Source organism: Pinus tabuliformis, chromosome 6 (assembly GCF_031772625.1).
Source record: "Pinus tabuliformis cultivar Carrire ecotype Pingquan chromosome 6, CPIR1, whole genome shotgun sequence".
Classification (NCBI taxonomy): Eukaryota; Viridiplantae; Streptophyta; class Pinopsida; order Pinales; family Pinaceae; genus Pinus; species Pinus tabuliformis.
In genome coordinates this window covers 2,049,550,409-2,049,562,429 of record NC_142292.1, presented here as the reverse complement: position 1 = coordinate 2,049,562,429, position 12,021 = coordinate 2,049,550,409, and positions in this window count along the sequence as shown.

Genomic DNA, 12,021 nt, shown 5'->3' with positions numbered 1-12,021 from the left:
TGGTTGGCTTAACCATAGTTTGTGAAAGCTGGTTAACAGCATAGCATACATCGGGTCGTGTATTGACCATATACATAAGTGACCCCACCAACTGTCAATAAACAGTGGCATCCACTACCTTCGCTGAAGAAGAATCCTCCTTCCTCCAACCTCCAGGAAGAGGAGTCTCAACAGGCTTGTAGCCATGCATGTTGAACTTCTCTAGTATCTCCTGGGCATACTTACCCTGAGAAACAAATAGTCCATCACTACGCTACCAAATTTACAATCCCAGGAAATAATGAAGGAGGCCCAAGTCCTTCATCTCAAACTCTCTAGCAAGATCCTCCTTGCATGAAAGTATCAACAACTCATCTCCTGTCAAAATCAAATCATCTACATAAAGTACAATGATAAGCAACTTACCCTCCATCACAATCACCATAGGTTAGGATCCACCTCACTCTTGGAGAATCCAAGTCCAGTGAAATAACTGTCTGTCTGTGTGTACCAAGCACGAGGTGCTTGTTTCAACCCATACAACGCTCTCTTGAGCCTGCACACATGCGACTCGCTGATGAAGATCTCGAAACCTTCGAGCTACTCTATGTACACCTCCTCCTCAATGACTCCATTGAGGAACACAGTCTTCACATCCATCTGATGAATGTGCCACCCCATCTGCGCTGAGAGAGCAATAATTGTCCGTATGGAAGAATACCTTGCGACAGGTGCAAAGGTCTCCTCATAATCAATCCCCTCTATCTGTGAGAAGCCTCGGGAAAAAAATCTTTCCTTATACTTCTCCACACTCTCGTCAGCTGCTTGCTTCACTTTGTAGATCCATCTCGAACCCTCCACTGATTTCCCCTCCGGTCTTGGGACAATCTCCCATGCACTGTTTCTGACAATCGAATCATACTCTTCCACCATGGCATCTACCCATGCGGGATCCTCCACAGCTTCCTCGAAAGAGGATGGCTCAGTCATGACGCATTTTCTCACAAGAGCCATGTATCCAGTGTATCGATCAGGTGACTGTCTCTGTCTGCGTTGTCCTGTAGGTGGTCCTACAACCTTCTCTGCATATTGAGCCAGTCGCTCAGCTTCTGTAGTGCGCTTTCGCCCTCTGATGGTTGGCGCTGCATGAGTGGTCTCTTCCACTCCATGAACTTCATCTTATGGGTGATCCATGTCTTGAAGCTCATCCTTAGGAAATAATAGCCCCTTATCTGCATGCAAGTGTGGCTCCCTCTCAAGCGAACACTTCATGGCTTTCTCCTCCTGAAATTTGATATCCCATCGCACAACAGTCTTGCGACTGTCTGGCACATACACACGATAGTTGTGGGGCATATCAGTGTACCCCACAAATATCCCAACCTCTACAGTCGGCTCCAGCTTCTTCCTGGCATCCTTTGTCACATGCATGTAAACAGGAGAACCAAAAATCCTCAAATGGGAAATTTTAGGCCTCTTACCATAATAAGCCTCCTCGAGTGTACTCATGCCAAGTATCTTGTGAGGACCACGGTTCTGCACATATACTGCAGTATTACATGCCTCCACCCACAAGTGAAGGGGTAGGCCATGATCATGCAACACCGCCCATGCAGTACCCATGATCGTTCTGTTCTTCTGCTCATCAACCCCATTCTGTTGTGGGTTATGGGGAGCTATGAGCTCTCTTCAAATCCCTTCTGCGCTGCATAAGTCCTTGAACTCACCAGAGATGAATTCACCACCATTGTCACTCCTAAGAGCCTTCACCTTCTTCCCCGATTCCTTCTCGACCAAAGCTTTAAACTCACAGAACTTTGAGTATGTCTCGCTCTTCTTCTACATGAAGAAGATCCAGCACTTCCGAGAGAAATCATCAACAAAGATCACATAGTAGCTGTGCTTTGCTATCGAAGCTACTGAGAAAGGTCCACACACGTCTGTGTGAATTCTCTCAAGGATTTTCGTGGCACAAATATCCTTCTTGTGAAAGGTGGCTTTCACAAATTTTCCCAAAGTACACCCCTTGCACTAATCTGACTGCGCAAGAGTGCCTTTAGGAAGCCCAGTAGAAATCTACTGCAGTATCTTCAAGGCTCCATGGTGAAGGTGGCCCAATCTCCGGTGCCATAGCTCACCATCATCTCGGCTCACCAATCCTCCTGCCTTGCATGCCATTGCTGCGTAGCCATCTACATGCAACTGATAAAGGTTCTTGACTCAAACCCCTATCTTCTAGGTTTCTCCAGTTGTCTTACTACGCAGGAAGGCCTTTCCCTCGCTGAAAACAACATCATATCCCTTGTCTTCTAACATCGCCACAGAGATAAGATTCTTCTTCAATCCTGGAACATGCATCACTTCCTTCAATACGAAGGGTTTACCAAACTCCCTCTCAAAGGAAATGGTACTGACACCAGTCGCATTGTATCTACCATCATCGCCCATCTCGATGTGCACTCCAAGATCTTTCTCATCCAGATCAGAAAACAAATCTCGATCTCTTGTCATGTGAAAAGATGCACCACTGTCCAAGAACCATATTGATCCCATCAAACTTGATAACATGCATGTGATCAGTGAAAAATCCAACTCAAATTGTGAGGCTAAGGCCTCTCCCGCTGCAGATCCAGCAACTTGCCTATTTTTCTTCTTCTGCGGACAATTTGTGGCATAATGTCCGTGCTGGTGACAGTGAAAGCACTTCACCTTGGACATGTCTTGCTTCTTGCCTTTTCCACTGGAATGAGAAGCTTTCTTTTTCTTCCCCTTCTTTTCTTTGGTAGCAAAAGCACAATGTTCTTCATCAGATGCCTTTGATGAAGATTCGTCCCTGCTATTCCGCCTGATATCCTCTTACACAAGATCTGACCAAAGTCTCTCCCATCCTGGAAATTTCTCCCAACCATTAACAAAGTCCTAATAGGAATGCCAACTCTTCGAAAGACCAAGGAGAGCCAAGCTCACCAAGTCCTCATCATCGACAGTCACCCCCACACTTCCCAGCTCATCTTGGCATTGAGTGAACTTCGTGAGATACTTGGGAATACTGTCTCCTTTCTCACACTTAATGTTTCTAAGTTTATCCTTGAGCGCCAACTTCCTTTGGTCACTCTTGCTTTGGAATAAATCTTTCAACACTTTCCACATCAAGTATGGAGAAGCCTTTCCATGTAGGCTGGATACAATGTGATCCTTCACGCCCTCCAACAGAATCCTTCGACACTTTACTGTCTTCTTTTGCCAAGCCTCAACGTGAGCAGCATCAGTAGGCTTTGGGACCTCAGCCTCTATGAAATCCTTCAACCCATTTTCATCTAACATGGCCTCTATCCTATCTTTCCATGCATACTCCAATCGCAATCCGTTGAAAGACATTTCAACTCCGACACCAAGAAAACACTGCTGCAAATTCGAATTCCACCAGCTCCAAAATCAATTGCTTCTGATCTAAAATTCGCAAGAACAAATTATTTCTCGTACAAAGATTGACTATATGGGCTTTTACCGGATATCTCACCTTCAAAAAGAAGGATGAATCTAGAGGCTACCTGGCTCGATTACAGACTTTGCCTGAAGAAATAAAATGTAATCACTTTCTGAATAATAGATCTGATGATCAACTTAGCTCTGATACCATGTAGAAATTTTGAATAATATAACACTTATTCACAGAGATTATCCTTATTATACATTATTTGCGAAATGCATGTATAATACATAACCTCCTCTACGTTGATCATCAATTTGCAGAATTAAAACATTCGCATGCACACATTGAAACATCAATCACACATATCAACACAGTATGTACTGGGGAAAGCATATAGCTGAAAACCCCCAACTATCTGTATATTATAATGATAGAGGACATGTAACAATACATAGTACAATACTCCTCACAAGTACTCAGTACTATCTCCACCTGTTACACACAAACTAGCTCAGATATGAATCAAGTCATAGGTTCAAATCTCCCCTACTGTTTTGCTACCTCTACTGCGTAATCCAAAGTGAAAATAGCAATGATCCAATCTTGTTTTCCCTTGGCTTGTACTGCGCAATCCTCATTGGAAATCTCAATCATTGATTGTGCAAATCTCATGCACAGCTATAGTCACAACTGATAGTAGTCTCCACCTCTAACACCTGTCTCCACTGAACTATCCATGCACTGAGTTAACTGATGTATTATTTAGTTGATTTATGAGTTAATAATTAGTGAATTAATTAATAATTAATTCACATCACTCATAACTAGTGTATTTGACAGTTAGACTAAATACAACTAGTTCAACTAAGTCAAATTGAACACAACTCCATCAACTCCTCAATCAACTCCACCAAACTCAATCACTTGAGTTCTAACTGAAGTCCATCATGCAATAACTCAACTAACCCATAAGAAAATCGTATTTCCTTCTGGCAGTTGCATGTGCCACATCCGTAGATCGAAGTGAAGTGCTCCAAGAGGATAAGATAATGTTTATAGTCCAAATATTATTAAGAGCTAATAATATTCGACTATTCTATTTTTAGACTGGAAGTCTAAAAATAGACTCCGCCCATATGTCTAAAAATAGAAGTCCGTCTATTTTTACCAACATGACCAATCATCCAAAAATAGCATCTTGCAACTCATAGACCATGATCCATATGTATAAAAATAGACATAGTCTAAAAATAGACTTTACGCCAAAAATAGCTTACGAGCCCACTTAGTGAAGGCGACTTCTTTTCACTAAGCTCCATCATCTTGTTGCATTTTCAACATATGGAGCCACTTAGTAATGGTGAATAATCAGTGGTCCAGAAAGACAATTGATCTACTATAATAACCTTTCCATCTAATGGAAATAGGATGATGTGAAAGATAGTAGATATGATGACTGTCATGGCATATGTCCAACTGCGACCGAGCAAGAGATTATAGTCGAGTTTTTTGTTGACGACTTCTATGTCCACCATTATAATTTTCCCATACAAAGTGATGGGAAAACTAGCTAGGTACTCTTTTGGGATAAAGGTGTGGCCGTCGAAAGCTTTAAGAGAGTTCGACAGTGGGGATAGGGTTGGAGAACCCAGGGTGAGCCAACATGAAGTTGACATGACGCAGGTAGAAGTACCTTCGTTGATGACAGTTCTATGTATACCTTTACCTTTCGAAGTGATATGCACCTAGAATGCAAGCTGGTGAGAAAGCGGAGGTTTACACTTATCCATGTCAAAAATAAAAAGCATGTAATCCATTGGGTCAATACCCCCAATAGACTAAAGCAAAGCTTTCTATTGCATTGGGCATGTTTGTAATACTTCGAGCGCTGGCATAGTTGATGGCGCTTGCACCAAATCTTCTACAATGTTGTATTGTTGGGCGACATGTGCAGATGTATTGTGCATTGTGTGTCAAAGTGCCTCTTTTGAGGGTCGAATTACAAGGTCCTCAACTGGCCTTTCGATATGAAAATCGTTAGGTGGCAGTGGGTTTTGACTTGAGGAAGGTTATGTTGCAGGAGTGACAGGAGCTCCATAAGATTTGGCTCTTGTGGCGAGTTCTACCATTTCAAATGTGTAAACGATAGAAGATCCTTCACCAGGCAAAGGATGTTGCGAACCATCACTGACCCCTTACGGGGGTTGTGGTTGGTTTGCAATAAGATTTTGTTGTTGCTGAGCGAGAAAGGATTCCTAAGGACAGCGGGGGTTTTACCAAAATCCCTTTTGGCAAGGTATTCTATGCATTCCTGAAGACGCGGACAACGCCAAGTCGTGTGGTCTTCAGCATAGATTTTGCATGGATATCTGGTGGGTTTATCCTTTTCCTCGTCAGTAGGCACAATAGCCTTCTATTTTAGGTTGGGCTACTTTGTTGACTGCACGTCAGAAGGAGCGGTCTTTTTCTTATTCTTCTTGTTCTTGCAACTGGATTTTTGTGCAGACTGCACAAAGTTTATCGTAGTGGCAGGAAGAGTAGTCACATTAGTAGGGGGGTCCACTGTAATCTTGGCAATGTGACCAATGAGTTGTTTTACAATGGCCCCAGAGGTTGTGCCGACAATCCTGTCGACGTGTACTCCGGGGTGTTGAGTGGTCAAAGAATTGGGGTTACCAGGAGCATTGGGGATTATGTCGTAAAGAGTGCTAGACTATGAATATATCAGATCTAAGTGTTGGGCATGACATATGGATTGGTCTTCTGTGACCACACCACCTAGTGCAACATCTCTAGCGATTTGCGGGAGTAAGGACTTGCAGAACCAGTCCATTAAGAGAAAGTCTGGGATGGGAGTTTTGACTAACCTCCGTCTATGTCTCCATTCATGAATAGATCAGAGATGTAGGTGGTGGTACCTTGACGAAATGAAGTGAGGAGCTCTGTCCCAATCTCATAGCGGATGGGTAGCTGGAAGTGCTTTAGGAATTCCATCGCTAAAGCATCGAAGGTGTTTACTGATGTGCGTGGTAACTCAATATACCATTTCACTGCGTTGCCAGTGAGGGTGCGGGGAAAAAGACGTAACCAAACACTATCATCCACCATAGAGTTTGAAACACACCAGAGATGGTAGGCGGTGATATGGGTGCTTGGATCCTCCCCTTTTTTTCCATCGAACTTTGGGATGTCCATTGGTATCTTATGCGGGATTGGTGGCCATTGTAAGTTGTGATAGATGGGGTCATTTTTCAGCTTGTATAAGTCAGGTATATCCAACGTTGCCAAGAAATGCAGAGAGTTAGGTGCCCCCGACTTGGACCATGGTGATGATAGATGACTTGACAAGCTTTGCGCTCCTCCCATCATTTGGTTCCCCATATTATACATGGGTTGCGTGGTGTAGCAGTTTCTTTGAGGTATGGTGTTGTAGAGTGGATTTCCATGAGGATTTTGATATTGGGGTATGAAATTTCCCCTAGTATAAGCAATGCCCTCTTAACTCATTTGAATATGTGAGTAGAGTGCCCCCATGGACTGGTTGGGAATCCCTTGAGGATTCCCGCCTGACACAAAACTAACCATTTGTCCTTGATTGACAGAGGCAATGCTCATGTCAATTAGTGACTGACCATGCATGCCTGAGAACGGAGGGGGAACTGTTACGTTCCCTACCAGAATGTGCATATTGGGAACCCCCCAGGTATATGAATCTGGGGGTATGAACTATACATTGGCGGCTGACCATATTATTGGTAAATGGGAACCACGCCCATAGTGTTGCATTGAGTGTTATAGGGAGCACTGTATGTGGCACTTGTTAAAGGTATGTAGTTTGGCACCATAGTGTTACAGGGAAAAGTGTCTATGCAGAACTGCTAATCCCACTAAGGGTGGTAGCTACCTTAGAAACAAACAAAGTAAAACTACTTTCGTTTTCCTTTATGAAAGATAAATGAGAGAAGAATAAAGGAGACCAACCTCTGTCTTGCGCTTGGTTCCTTGCTCGATTGCTCTCTCTTCTGATAGTCCTTTGCTACTTGCTTTCTTGTATACCTAGCTTCAAAGAGTACCTATAGAATCAAAGCAGCATAACGCTATATGAGAACATGGATCTATTATCATAAACAATCTAGGATCAGATGTAAATTGACCATACAAATGCATAAAACATAAATCACACAAGAGTATGGAGGAAAACTTGAATAGCTTTATTGATAATCAAGAAAGAGCCAAGAGAGATACAACCAATGGTTCTGAACCAGCATCATCCTCTCAGCAAGTGAGCCCCTCTTCACCTCATGAAAAGCTTAGATCACCCAACACTATGATGTTGCCTCAAGAAACCAACAACAATTTCTTACAAGATGCAAAATTCCAGCCTCTGGATTTCTGGGATGAGGGATCCATATATAGATGTCTGCAAGGGAGATGAGTCAGCTTGTGATTTGATTAGTGTCTTCCCTTTGATAGTTCTTGCTTCCACTTGGAGATTGATTATCTCTTACTCATCCCTGGTCGAATTCAGAGAGGCAAGTGTCACAGGAGAAGTTTCTGGAAGATTCCATGCTTCTCCACCTCGCGGATTGACACTGCCATTTGTCCCTTCTCGCCCATCGCACCCCATAGAAGGGATTTTTGAAATGAAATGCACCTACTGTGTGTATTTAGGTGAGATGGAACACACTTTCCCTATGGAGCAGGTGAAATGGTTCAGTTTTGACTAGTTCTGAGTAGTTTTTCATGGAGAACTTCTGGGAGAAGCTGTAATCAGTTGACCTTGTTCTTTTAGGGGTTGGAACAACACCTTTAGGAACTTAGGAGCCCTTGGTTTATGGACATTTATGCTTGGGGTTGTAGTGCCCAAAAATGTCTATAACAGTTTCCCCCTAAAGCATGAGATCGTTAATCTTTTTTGATGTTAGGTGAAATGCTTTATCATGAGGATCCGAAGTTCTTTCAAGCTGGAAGGAGACATGTAATAAGATAAAATACAATGCATTATCTTCATAATATTTTCATGATCTAGCTGAGGCGGGCATTCCCATGCTCAGCTTTATAAATTCATTTTCATGTACATAGGATAGACAATCGTCTGAGTGTAGACTGATGATTCTGGTAGAGCCATCATCCCTTAGATTGGATGATTATCTGTGCAGCAATGATGTACATTTGATGTCTTTATTTTCCTGAATATATGTCGCAGCCCAGATGGATGAAACTAGATCCGGGGTCTTCAATCTCATTCGATCTTCACTCATAGTACAAGTCGATCCATGTGAGAGTTGTTATGGATTCGAACATGGAAAGACATCGCCTGATTACCAGCCAATGATGTAAGCTGTTAACAGGCGCGAGAGGAATCACCGATAATGATAATGATCCTCAAGGTACTGCAGTACAATTCACGTGGTGTGAATAAAGGACTTGGCGTCGAACACCACACAAAATCTTTTGGTTGAAGGTCATTGATGTAAACCTGTCGCCGGAAGTGAGAAACTTGCCATTGAGGCATGCAAGCTTCAAAGTACTGAAAGGGGTGTTCCTAGATCGACTTCTTGGATAATGAGCTGATGTCAACAAGAAGAAATCCGTCATAGGAGGGCCTTAATGAATCCCACATCAATGACATGGAACGGAGCAAATGATTTTAATGGAGGTGAAAGCGATCTGGTGATATAAGGTTCAGGGTGGCAGTCATGAAATAATGGAGCGTAAATGTATTGCAGCGGGTGAGACATAGGTGAATTCTCTGAGTGACTTCTCTTGAACATATCAGCAACACTGACATGATGGATTGGTAGCATTAACCCCAAATGTGGATGGTGTGATGTGACCATGGTGATGTGACCGATGAATGAAAAAACCCAACCCGACTTGGATGCGGAGTGAAAGTGTCATGTTCAAGAGCGACTTGCTACCAACAAAGTTTCTTCAAGTTTTCTTCCCAATTTTTCCCCAGTCATTGCTGATGAGTACCTCTTTATTTTTGTCAAGCTTGAGGAGGATAACATATGCTTGTTCTATAAGTTTCCCTTCGGTCAAACCCATCGCTATGTTTTAACGAGCCTAGCGATAGTGAAACTCGTTCTTGTCTGTTATGGACAAGTTTGTCGCTATTAGGTTTTAACGAGTTTAACGACAAAGATAACTCGGTCCTTTTCAATTTTAGAGAGTCTGAAAAGGGACATAAATGAAACTCCAAAAATCCTTTTTCGTCATCTAATCCCTTAAGTCTGAAAAAGTATAAAACAATACAGAAGGGATGAATTTTCGGTACTTTTAACGAGCCGAACAAAACAAGTGCTCAATCTTTTTGTGTAATAATCCCTCCGGTCCAAAAAGATTAAAACCTAAAGGAGGGATAACACTTCCAGTCACTTTAACGAGATGGAGAGGCCAATGGCTTGGCAATCTTTTCATATTTTACGAGTCAGTTGAAAAGAGCTTAAAGGAGACTCGTCTTTGAGGAACGAGTGATAAATTTGGGTAGCAGATGATTCTAGGTAAGGTTTGGAATTTCCAAATCACAGCAGTGTTACAAGGATGGCTAACAGGATCACTCTTCGCAGTTGTTCCTCAAAAGGTGTAAACAATCAAATGGAGGTGAATGATCGGCCAATACAAAGTGGAGGTGATGATGAGAACACGACCAAGGCTTTAAAGGCTGAAGTACTACATTCACGACAGTTATTTACCGGAAATTGGTTCATTTTTTATTGAGCTTAAACGCTGGGGGAAACATTTGCTCATTGCTTATGTTTATTTTTTAACGAGCATGAAGTCCGCGTTAAAACTGCTCGATATATCCAGTCGCATAATAAGGATGTCTCATATATAAAAACGACAATTTTTCAAATCTTTGCCCCACATCCTTTCTTTATGCAAGTTAGGAAACGACCAATCCTACGAGTTTAAAGGGTTAGAGGACCTACAAATTTAAAAAATAAATGGTTTCTCTTCGCTTGCACGCCAAAAGGTTTGCATGCCCCCAGGTATAAAATAGAGTTTCAAGGTCACCTCTCAATCTACCGACAAAACATTTGTTTCATCGGGAAAGGCTTACCTCTTTCAGGTTACCAAAGATTGTTCTATCTGCACCGCAAACAAAACACTTCTTCGGTGATGCCTACCGAAATAGACAAAGGCGAGTGGTGCAGACACCTCCACCCACATAACTTTGATAAGGGAATCTTATTCCAATCTAACCCTCTTTTCCAATCACGGACGGAAGTGTCAGACTAGTCATATATCTCTCACGGAAACCTATCCTATATCTGAAGTTTTCCCGCCGAAGCAGACCAGGGTGCATGCCCCCTGGGTTTCAGTCATGTCCCCCGAATCACTCGTGCTCATCAGGTGGACGGACTGGGGATTGATGAGACATTCCTTGCGTGAAAAGACCATTCAGGGATGGTATATGACTATTTGCCATGTGTGAACCGGGAAATGAAAGCTGGTCTACAAGCTTGACCACTCTTCCTTTGTGCGGAAAACACATTACTCTAAAGAGTGATGAGACAATGGCTCCCAGGAAATAAATGTAGTCTCGTCCAAGGAGTAGATTATAATCCAGGGGTCCTTGGACTACCATTACGTTCATTTGAATAATTTTCCTTCTCAATGTTATGGGCACATTGGGAAGGATCCCTAGCGGTCGACTGGTTCCTTTGTCGAAGCCTGTTATATTTCTCATCTCAGGCGAAAGCGATGGCAAACCAAATGCTTTCCAAGTAGTCGAGGAAAGGATACTCACAAAAGCCCCATCATCTATGATGGTACCAGCCATAACCATTCTATATATTTGAGCAATGATTTGGAATGGTACACTAGCCGGTAAACGGGGTCTGCCTAGTAGATTCCAGTCAAAGGAAACAACTAGGTTGCTTGGAGGTGGGAACGAATAGACGGCCAGGTACGACTCTGATGAAATTCCTTCCTGCGGTAAAGGAATGGGTAAATTGCCCCCATTTCATCGGAGTCTGTGCTTACGTAAAGAATTTGGACGGTGTCATCCTTGTTCTCTTCGATGACTGTATCACCTGAAGATGGAACCTCTGAAGGCAAGACCGGGTCCACTGCGGCCTCGAACTTTTGACTTTCGTCTGGTATGGGTTCAGATGGTTTATCTTCAATGATAGATGCTTCGGCCGACCACCTGGGTGGGTCAGCCGGATTTTCAACTAGTGACAGACTTGGCAAGAGTTTCTTATATCCAGGAGGAAGTCGTAACGGTGAAACCAAATGATCATCCAAAACTCTTTTAGCCTCATCTAATAAGGGACAATGGTGGACGGCGTGATCGCCTTCACACAGTTTACAAGGAAATTTTCACTTTCCTTTTTGTCCAGGGGCTTCACTTTCACTAGTCGACTGTGTTTTTTCAACATGATCATCAGAGGTTGATGACACCGAGTTGTGCAAACGAGGAGACCAGTCCCTTAAGATCCGTGGGATGCAAGGACAATCTCTATGATAGTGGTCTCCTTTGCAAATGACACATGGCAATTTAGGCCTGGTCGGTGCAGTGTGTGGATTTTCGCTAGACAACGCTTGGTTGCCCCTTTTCACCTTTGGCTCCTTCTTCTTCTTCTCTTTCTTCTTCTTTT